Below are 11211 nucleotides of genomic sequence, written 5' to 3'. Positions count from 1 at the left end.
CAGGAGCAAGTTTGTTATGCGAAAAGTTCGTTATGTGAAACGCGTTTTCCCATAACAATACATGTTAAAAAAAATAATTTGTTCTGTAGCATAAAATATGCTAAGATGACATAAAAAAAGATAAATTTATCTTGTTAGAGCTGTTAGCATGATATAGAGGGGATATATGTGAAGGGGAGGGGAGACAGGGGTTTTGTTGATCCTTGCTGTGTATTATAATCACCCCCCACATACTCCCCAGTACCTTTTTTAATTCCTCCCATCTTTCCCAGCCAGTGGCGTACAGGCCAGAAGCGCAGAGATCAGGAGCAATTCCTCTGCACGCCTGTGTGGGCCCATGCCGATCTCCGAATGGCTGCAGTTAGTTCTTGTGAGTCCCGCGAGAGCTGGCTGCAGTTAGTTCTTGTGAGTCCCGCGAGAGCTGACTGCAGCCATTCAGAGATCAGCGCAGGCCCAGGCAGTAGCACAGAAGGCTTGCTCTTGATCTCTGTCTGCGCTTCTGGCTGGGAAATTTGCTAGACCACCAGTTCGAGTGAGCGGGTGAGATTAAAGTTGCAGCAGTAGTGGCTTTTTTAAAAAAATATGTGGCGGCGGGGGGAGGTTTAAAAATATGCGGTGGCGGGGGGAGGTTTAAAAATATGCAGCAGCGGCGGCAGGGGGGTTTAAAATATGCAGCAGCGGCGGCAGGGGTTTTTAAAATATGCAGCAGCGGCGGCAGGGGGGTTTAAAATATGTAGCGCCACTGCACAGGGAGCCAGGCGGAGAGAGGGCAGTTAAGCGATGCAGCTCGGGCGACTTCGTTGTGTGAAACGAAGTTCGTTGTGGAAAGCAAGACCTGAAGTTCGTTGTGCGCAGCGTTCGCTGTGCGAGGCGTCCGTTATGCGAGGCACCACTGTATATTAAACACATCTAAATCCCTAGATTTCCCTAAAATAAGAGAACCCCAATATTACCAAAGTTAGAACTGGTCCCTATATTCAGAAGTGTCTGACATAGTAATCTAGAATTAAATCAATAAGGTGTAAAATAATGCAGAGTGCTAAGAAACCCAAATATATGCCTAATATGTAAATTTACCCATGTGCAGATGATGCACACTGTGAGTGCACACCAGATATAATTTTTTCTTTTTCTGTGTGTGGTGCAAGAACTTATTTCTCAAATTTAGATTAAATCATTAAAAAAACTGGTGATGTCAGTAGTTAAACCTAATAGGAGGCACTGTCTCAATGTGTGTCAGGGCTTATAACCTATCACCGTACATAGAATACAGCAATATGAAGTAAAATTTACAATACAGGATAAACAAAGTCTTTTTCTGAGAACAATGCATGAAGACAATAATAAAGAAAATACAATAGTTAACAAGATGTCATAATGAGCCTATTGGATTATGCAAAAGCATAATTAAAGTTCAGAAGCCTAATTCAAATGAAGTGACTTACAATAAAGTGGTTTAAGATAAAGTCGGGGTTTTTTTTTTTTTTTTTAAATCTTATGAGTTCAGAATGTCTTTGCAAATATTTTAGCAACTTGTAAGGTCAGAGTCTCTGAATTAATTTAAATGAACTGCATAAGGGCTTTAGAGTTCATGCTGAAACATTTTGAAGGTAATCTTGTCTGTTATTCAAACTTGTCTTCTCTGTCACCGTGTGGTTAGGAAAGCTAAAAGAGAATATGAGGAGAGACTGGCGGGGGAAGCAACAAACTTCAAATCGTTCTTCAGGTACGTGAAGGGGAAGCAACCGGCAAGGGAGGAAGTGGGGCCATTGGATGATGGAGACAAAAAGGGAGTGATAAAGGAGGAAAAAGAGATAGCTGACAGGTTGAATAAGTTCTTCACGTCAGTCTTCACGAGGGAGGACACATCCAATATTCCGGAACCGGAGGACATCGTAAATGGGGATCGGGATGAAAAGCTGGTCCAACTAGAGGTAAGCCAAGAGGATGTCCTCAGGCAGATAGACAGACTAAAGAGCGACAAATCGCCAAGTCCGGACAGCATTCACCCAAGGGTACTCAAGGAACTAAGGAACGAAATAGCAGAGCCACTTCGCCAAATATGTAACCTATCCTTAAAAACTGGAGAGATCCTGGAGGACTGGAAAATAGCAAATGTCACGCCCATCTTCAAGAAGGGTTCAAGGGGGGACCCGGGAAACTACAGGCCGGTGAGCTTGACCTCGGTCCTTGGAAAGATGATGGAAGCACTGATTAAGGACAGCATCTGTGAACACATAGAAAACAATGGACAGCTAAAGTCGAGTCAGCACGGCTTCTGCAAGGGTAGGTCATGCCTCACAAACTTATTGTACTTCTTTGAGGGGGTAAACAGCCAGGTGGATAAAGGGGAATCCATTGATATCATTTACCTTGACTTCCAAAAAGCCTTCGACAAGGTACCGCACGAACGACTGCTTAAAAAGCTGTGGAAACACGGGGTGCATGGGGAGGTCCACCGATGGATCAAAAACTGGCTGGCAGGCAGGAAACAGAGGGTTGGAGTAAAGGTCCATTACTCAGACAGGCAATGGGTCACGAGCGGAGTTCCGCAGGGGTCAGAGCTGGGACCGCTCCTGTTCAATATATTTATTAATGACCTGGAGGCGGGAACAAAATGTGAGGTTATTAAATTTGCAGATGACACCAAACTCTACCGCAGGGTTGAAACCAAAGAAGACTGCGAAGATCTGCAAAGGGACCTAACGACACTAGAAGAATGGGCCAGAAAGTGGCAAATGAGCTTTAACGTAGGGAAATGCAAGGTCATGCATGTAGGGAAAAAAGAACCCGATGTTCAGCTACAAAATGGGGGGATCACTGCTAGGGGTAAGTAACCTTGAAAGAGACCTGGGAGTGATGGTAGACACAACTTTGAAGGCGTCGGCACAGTGCGCCACAGCCTCAAGAAAAGCAAACAAAATGTTGGGTATCATTAAGAAGGGTATCACGACTAGGACGAAGGAAGTCATCCTGCCACTGTATCGTGCAATGGTGTGCCCGCATCTGGAATACTGTGTCCAGTACTGGTTGCCGTACTTCAAGAAGGACATGGCGGTACTTGAGGGAGTCCAGAGAAGAGCAACTAAACTGATAAAGGGTATGGAAAACCTCTCATATACTGACAGACTGAAAAAGCTGGGGTTGTTCTCCCTGGAAAAGCGGAGACTTAGAGGAGACATGATAGAAACCTTCAAGATCCTGAAGGGTATAGAAAAGGTAGACAGGGACAGATTTTTCAGATTATGGGGAACCACAAGTACAAGGGGGCACTCAGAGAAATTAAAAGGGGACAAGTTTAGAACAAATGCCAGAAAGTTCTTTTTCACCCAGAAGGTGGTGGATACATGGAACGCGCTTCCGGAGGCTGTGATAGGCCGGAGCACGTTACAAGGCTTCAAAGAAGGTTTGGATAGGTTCCTAGAGGATAAAGGAATTGAGGGGTACAGATAGTAGAGGTAGATCATAGGGATAGTCTGGGACCACTGCTCAGGAAGAGCCTGATGGGCCGCCGCGAGAGCGGACCGCTGGGCGGGATGGACCTCTGGTCTGCCTCAGCGGAGGCAACTTATGTTCTTATGTAACTACGGAACTGCTACCACATGGGGGAAAGTGTATGGCTACGTTTTTTCTTTGTCCAAGGGAGTGGAAAACATGCTGTCTGTAGAGAGAACCTGAGTAATGCGAACGGCTACTGCTATAAAATAAGCACATAATTAGTTGGGAACAAAGAACTGAACTGAAATTCCCTCCTAAAACTCAGCTTTGGATTCTCTGTGCTCTTCAAATACAGCTCTAGTGGTGGAATGTGGTACTGCTCCTCTCCCTCAGAGGGTGGTCGATGTGGGCACTGTAAGGAAAGCACATACTCATTAAGAAGAGAGAACAAAGAGAAAATAATGTGGTGCTCTCCCTCTGTAGACAGGACTGACCGGTATTCTGTCGAAACCTGTATTGGCTGGGAGGGTTCATAGACAACGGCGCGAAAGACAAAAGCGCGCGCCGACAATTGAGCACAGCGCGGAGGTGCACGCTGCACAAAATTACAGTTTTTAGGGGCTCCAACGGGGGGTTTTGTTGGGGACCCCCCCCCCCAGTTTACTTAATAGACATTGCACCGGCGTAATGGGGGGTTTGGGTTTGAGTCATAAAAACAAGATGGAGTTCTTAATATCTCTATGTATGTATTATGCATATCTATACCTGATTTCCTCTATGATCTGGCTTAATAGCAAAATACATAAAGAGAATATTATTATGCTTTTCCTTAATATTAATCTGTAGTGTGTTTTTCTGGCCTTGGCTACATCCATATTCAGATTTTTATTCACTAACTTTCTGTACGCTTCTAATGGGTGTGGCCTTAACTAACACATATGCTTGTATCTAACTAGTTACCCAGAACCATACGAAAAGCAGGCTTTTTTGTAGAAAAAACTCCATAAAATACTGCACAAACACATCTTACACATTATCCATTCCATAGCGCCCCCTACAGCCCACGGATGCCATTACTGCTCACCATTTGAATGCCTCCCAAGCTTCAAGCTCAGCTGCTGAGAGTGATTGCTTAAAATCTTCATCCTGCATAACAGACAATCTGTGGGCCTATAAATATCCCTTTCTTCAGTTTTGCAGTGCTGATTTTTGGAAATTTCTTAACAAGATATTGAAAACCAGCAAGTTTGCTTTACCAGGCACATACAACTAGCTGATTAACTTTTAGACTATCTTTTAAACCTTCTTTCAAACTCTCAAACCAGGCAGACCTTCCTAACTAGCCAACAAGCAGACAGACCTCTCAAGCAACAGGCAGACCTAAACAGGCACTCTATCCTTCAAACAGGCAGACCTTAACAGTCACTTTATCCTTCAAACTTTCAAACTATTTAACAGGCAGACCCTTCTAGCCAACTAACAAACAGGCAGACTTAAACAACAATTAACTAACTACTTCTATCCTTCAAACCTACAAACTCTCTGACAGGCAGACCTTCAAACTATTTAACAGGCAGAATTTTCTAACTAACTAACGAACAGGCAGCCATAACTAACAAATATCTAAACTAACAAAAAAAAAAAAAAAAATTTAAAATGGCAGGAAGAACTAGAAGCAACGAGACTACAATCAAGACCGGCAGTCCAGTCACCAAAGGAATCCAGGGGATGGCCACAGTCCACGTGCAGACGGAGGGAGAGCCAGGAGGGAGGACAGAGGTCTCTGTACAGACCGAGGCCATCCCCAAGCAAAATACTAGTCTCCACACAGACAGAGGACATGGATCAGCTAGACGGAGACATCTTGCAGGAGCTAAGGAGCCTAAGAGAGGAGGTAAAGCGCCTGAGAAGCATCTGAGAAATGAGGCCTTCATCGACGGAGTCATCCAGGAGCTGTTCCAGATCACAGAGCAGGAGCCAGACAAGACCATCCTCAAGACGCCCAAACCAACCATACCTGCAACTTTGAAACCAACGATTGGGGTACAAGAGGCTGGAGATGCTGACTCCTGGCAGCTGGTAACTTCCTCCACAGGCAAACACAGAAGACCTTCCTCTTCTTTTTTTTTTTTCTAATTTATTTATTTATCATTTTAATACATCCTATATACAAAGATGTTTAAAGGAAATACAGAAATATAATACTCTCTTAGTCATAATACAAACTAAGAACTGAAATTTAAACATCCATAATAAATCATCTAATACAGTCCACAACCTGAGGAGAAGAGACGAGATGAAAATAAAACCCCTCGGGAAAGGGGAAATATACAAAAGGAAATAAAAATAGTAAGAAATAGAGCAGCTAGATCTTATCCTATCCAAAATAAAAATACCGCATGATTAACCTGTATCATTCGGGCTGTGTAGAGATTCCTTTACCTTCAAGGAAAAAACCTAATTGGGCAGGTTCAAAGAAAATATATTTACTCCCCTGATAGGAGACAAAACATTTACAAGGAAATCTCAACTGAAAACTTGCCCCCAAAGCAATCACATTACATTACATTAGTGATTTCTATTCCGCTTGTACCTTGCGGTTCAAAGCGGATTACATAAGAAGAAGCTGGACATTTCCAGGAGTGTACATGACATTTAGGTTAAGACATAGTTACAGAATGAGTATAGGCTTGGTAACATTGGATGAGAGCAGTTATATTACATTATATATCAAATCTTTTTCCAGGCGTTGGTAGGTAATATGAATCGGTAGGAAGAATTGTGTTTTTTTTTTTGTTTTTTTGTTTTTTTTTAAAATTTTTGGTCGGTTGAGGATTTGGTGTCAGGGATTGGGTAACCTGGTCGGTGTATGTGGAAGAGGAGATTAGGTGTTATGAATATGCTTTTTGAAAAGTAGCGTTTTGAGTTCTTTGCGGAATGCTTTGAAGTCAGATGTTGAGGTTAATAGTCTGGTTATGGAGGGTTCGAGTTTTGCTGCATGCGTTGCTATGAGGTTGTCGTAAAGCTTTTTACGATGAGTGCCGTTGAGTGGTGGGTATGAGAATGGTGTCAGTGTTCTTCTTATTCTGGGTGGAAGGTTCCGGTGTAGGCGATCGATTAGATAGGCAGGTGCTGTACCGTTGAGTACTTTGAAGATTAGACAGTATAGTTTGAATTGGATTCTGGCTCTGATCGGTAGCCAATGTGAGTCTAGGTAGGCGTTAGTTATGTGGTCATATTTTCCGAGGGAATAGATTAATCTGAGAGCCGTGTTCTGAATGGTCTGTAGTTTTTTGATCATTTTTGTAGGACATGGTAGATATAGGATATTGCAGTAGTCCACAAGTCCTAGTACCAGGGATTGAACAATGATCCTGTAGTGTTCTTTGTCGAAGAATTTCCTTATTTTTCGTAAGTTGCGCATTGTGAAAAATGCTTTTTGGGTAGTTTTGTTGATTTGAGTCTGCATAGTGCAGCATCTATCTATCAGCACTCCCAGGATTTTGAGGGAGGTCTGGATTGGGTATTTGGTAGTTTTGATTTCCAGGTCTGTTATGGATGGGATTTTGTCCGTTTCAAGCATTAAGAATTTGGTTTTATCCGAGTTTAGTTTTAATTTGTGATTTGTCATCCATTTTTCTACTTCGTCCAGTATTGTTACCAAGTGTCCGGTAGCGGAGTTGTCTTGGGTTTCGAAGGGGAGGAGGATAGTTATGTCATCTGCGTAACTGAAGGATGTTACATTTAGGTTGTCTAGAGTGGTACCAAGGGAAGAGATGTAGAGGTTGAATAGAATGGGTGAAAGTGGAGAGCCCTGGGGGACTCCACATGGATTAGACCATGTGTTGGATTTCGTGTCGTTTATCTTGACTCTGTAAGTTCTTGTTTTAAGGTATCCTTGGAACCAGTTGTACACCACCCCTGAGATTCCTATTGCATCAAGTATCTGGAGTAGTATGGTATGATCAACTAAATCAAAGGCTGCGGAAAGATCTAGTTGGATAATTAGGATCCTGTGACCTTTGCTGAGGTGTTGTCGGGCTATGTCCAGTAGTGTTGCTAGTAGAGTTTCCGTGCTGTGGTAAGATCTAAATCCTGATTGGGATGAGTGAAGTATATTGTGGTATTGATCTATAAGACAGAAATTATTTCCTCCTGGATTGCGTCCACCTCGAAACATCAGGAAATATATATACCCTTTCCCCCAAATAGGTATCTGCTTTAAATTAAAATATAATTTCAGCAACATCTCTTTATCTTGAAGAAATACCAACGAGACCAATAAAGTTGCTCTTCCCTGAGTTTCAATATCAGAAGACTGCAGAATAGCGGAAACATCTAATTGAGCGTTTTCATCTACTAAAGCTTTTTCTTTCTGCGCTTGTTTTAAATAATAAATTCTTTGTATCGGGGGAAGATTTTCTTCTGGTACATTTAAAACATTCAACATAAAGTTCTTAAACAGTTCTTGAGGTGACATAAACTTGGCAATCGGAAAATTAGGAATCCTCAAATTCAAATTTTTCTGCTGGTTTTCCAGTTTTCAATCTTCCTCAAAATCATCATTTTATCCGTTGTTTGTTTGGTAATTAAATTCTTAGTCTCTGTTGTCACTTTATCTAGATTTTTTAAGTCCACTTGGTGTTGCTGGGTAATAGTAACAAAGTTAGAACATACCAGGTGAAGATTCTCAATCGCAGACCAAATAGAATCCAAAGTAACAGCCTGTGGTTTCACCAACAGTCCAAGGAGGGAGATATCAGCTGACTTTGGTAGGGCTCCTGCTCCAGCAAAATAATTCTGGGCTCCTGCAACCTCCCCACCGCTGGCTACCAACAGCTCCTCTCCCCCTGAACGCTGCTTCTCCAACATCGAAGTCAGCGTATCTGTTGTTGTTGTCACTTCCGGGTTCACTTCGGGTAGAGAGCAAGCCTCCCCACACACACCGGGGGATCCCTCTTGCCAGATCTGCTGCAGCGAAGTTTCTCCGGGTATGGGAGGGGTGTGCAGTCCTCGTGGGCTCAGCGAGAGAGACATCTCGCTGTCCAAGCTGTGGAGTTCCCGCTCCATGGCAACAGAGACGCCCGATGTGGAAGGAGGGACTGTAAACGCTGTTATTACAGTCTGCCTCGGCGTCGAGGAGCCCGAGGTAGGTAGAAGGATACCCCTCGGTTTTCCTCTTCTTTTAGGCATGAGAAATGCCATTTTAAAGATGAAGTTAAAGAAAATTTTCTCCTGCAAGAGGGAAGTGCTCCTCTCAGCGTCCTGCTCAAGACGCCATCTTGTCCCCTCGCCAGTTACGACCTTCCTCTTCTTCTGTCTTTTTCTCACATACAGGGCAGTTTTACATCGATCCCACAAATCACCTTGAGGAACAGATTCCAGCTATTACAGGAAGGACCTGCTAATGAGGTACAGGAAGTTGTCCAGCAGACGGGTCCGGTTCCGAAGACAACAGATCAGCTCCCCCCATAGAAGCACAGAGTGGTAGTCATTGGGGACTCCCTGCTGAGGGGCACCAATTTGCAGCCCTGATATGCAATCAAGAGAGGTTTGCTGTCTGCCAGGAGCCAGGATCTGAGATGTAACCGCCTGCCTAGACAGACTCATCAAGTCCCATGATCACTTCCCCATGCTTCTCATCCACGTCGGAACGAACGACACTGCCAGGAACACCTCGGAGAACATACTTGATGACTTTGGAACCCTGGGTGAGAAGCTGAGGAGGATGGAAGCGCAGGTGGTCTTCTCCTCAATCCTCCCAGTGAGGGGCAAGGGAAGAGCCAGGGAGGATCGTATCCAGAGGATAAACGACTGGTTGCACGGATGGTGCAAGGAGATTAACTTCGGATTCCTGAACCATGGAGAGGCGCTGCAAGGACTACAGGGACCATACGGGCTCCACCTGACCAGAAGGTGAAAGAATGTCTTTGGACACTGACTAGCCCGCCTTCTTCACAGGGCTTTAAACTAGGTTAGTTGGGGAGGGGACCCACTCACGTACTGGCGTGAGTAACCAACCTGGCGAGGTAAGTTACCAATCCATTTCCGAGTCTGGGGTAAGTGCACACTACATTTCTGAGTCTGAGGTAAGTACACACATTGCAAACAGTACTATAGGAGTTGAATTAACTCAAGAGGGAAAATCTCCACAGAGACATAGCAAACATAAGATATGGAGGGCTAATGCCCAGAGTTTGGGCAATAAAATTCTGGAATTGGAGACGGAAATGAGGAACGCCGACCTAGATATGGTGGCAATATCCGAGACTTGGTTCACGGACTCCCATGGGTGGGATATGGCTATAACGGGATACAACTTACTCCGTCGAGACAGAGAGGGCAAAATGAGAGGAGGGGTAGTACTATACTAAGCCGACAGTCGACCAAGCGTCGATGATTCGGAAGACGGTATCCCATGAAGATACCGAGGGGAAAAAAGGCTGGGAAGAAACAATGGACAAATCACAGGAGTCGACAAACCCAGAAGAGGAGGTTATAAGGATTGTAACAACAGAGAAGAAACTAAAAACCGAAGCACAGGGAAAGGAAATAAAGACAAGGATATACCAGGATCTAAATTGCATATATACTAATGCAAGGAGCCTAAGAAACAAAATGGGGGAATTAGAAGCCATGGTCAATGCAGAGGACATAGACATCATTGGAGTCTCTGAAACGTGGTGGAATGAAGAAAACAAATGGGATACAGCACTGCCGGGGTACAAGCTCTATCACCAGGACAGGTCAGGACAAAAAGGAGGTAGAATAGCCTTTTACATAAAAGAAAGCATACAATCGACAAAAATGGACACAGCAGAAACGACCAACAAGCTAGAATCGCTATGGGTTAAAATACCTGGAAGGAAAGGGCCTGAAATAAAGATGGGCTTATACTATCGTCCGCCCGGGCAAACCGGAGATATTGATGAAGAAATGGAAGCCGAGATGAAGCGAGAATCCAAAAGCGGTAACACGGTTATTATGGGAGACTTCAACTACCCCGGGATAGACTGGAGTCTTGGAAGCTCAAATTGCACTAGGGAGACAGAATTCTTAGAGGCTATACAAGATTGTTTCATGGAGCAGCTTGTCAGAGAACCGACGAGAGGAAATGCCACTCTGGATCTAATCCTAAATGGGTTAAGGGGACCTGCTAAAGAAGTAGAGGTAGTGGGACCGTTGGGAAACAGCGATCATAATGTGATCAAGTTCAAGGTTGAGGTAGGAATACCGAAAAGAAAAAGAACCATAGCGACAACTTTAAACTTCAGGAAAGGAAACTACGAAGCAATGAGGGAAATGGTAAGGAAAAAACTTAGGAACACTTCAAAAAAATGGTAAACGGTAGAACTTGCCTGGTCTTTTCTCAAGAACACGGTGAGCGAGGTGCAAAATCTATATATCCCCAGATTCAGAAAGGGGTGCAAAAAGAGTCGAATAAAGGACGCAGCGTGGATAACCAAAACAGTGAAGGAAGCGATGGGCAATAAGAAAAATTCATTCAGGAAATGGAAAAAGGACAAAACTGAAGGGAACTGGAAAGAGAACAGGAAATATCAAAAAGAATGTCACCCAGTGGTTCGAAAAGCCAAAAGAGAGTATGAAGAGAGGCTAGCCAGGGAAGCACAAAATTTCAAACTGTTCTTTAGATATGTTAAAGGGAAGCAACTGGCTAGGGAGGATGTGGGACCGCTGGACGACGGTGACAAGAAGGGAGTGGTGAAGGAGGAGAAAGAAGTGGCAGAAAGACTTAACGTGTTCTTTTCATCT

This window comes from Geotrypetes seraphini, chromosome 2 (assembly GCF_902459505.1).
Source record: "Geotrypetes seraphini chromosome 2, aGeoSer1.1, whole genome shotgun sequence".
NCBI classification, from domain to species: Eukaryota; Metazoa; Chordata; class Amphibia; order Gymnophiona; family Dermophiidae; genus Geotrypetes; species Geotrypetes seraphini.
Note: the sequence above shows the minus strand (reverse complement) of the source record.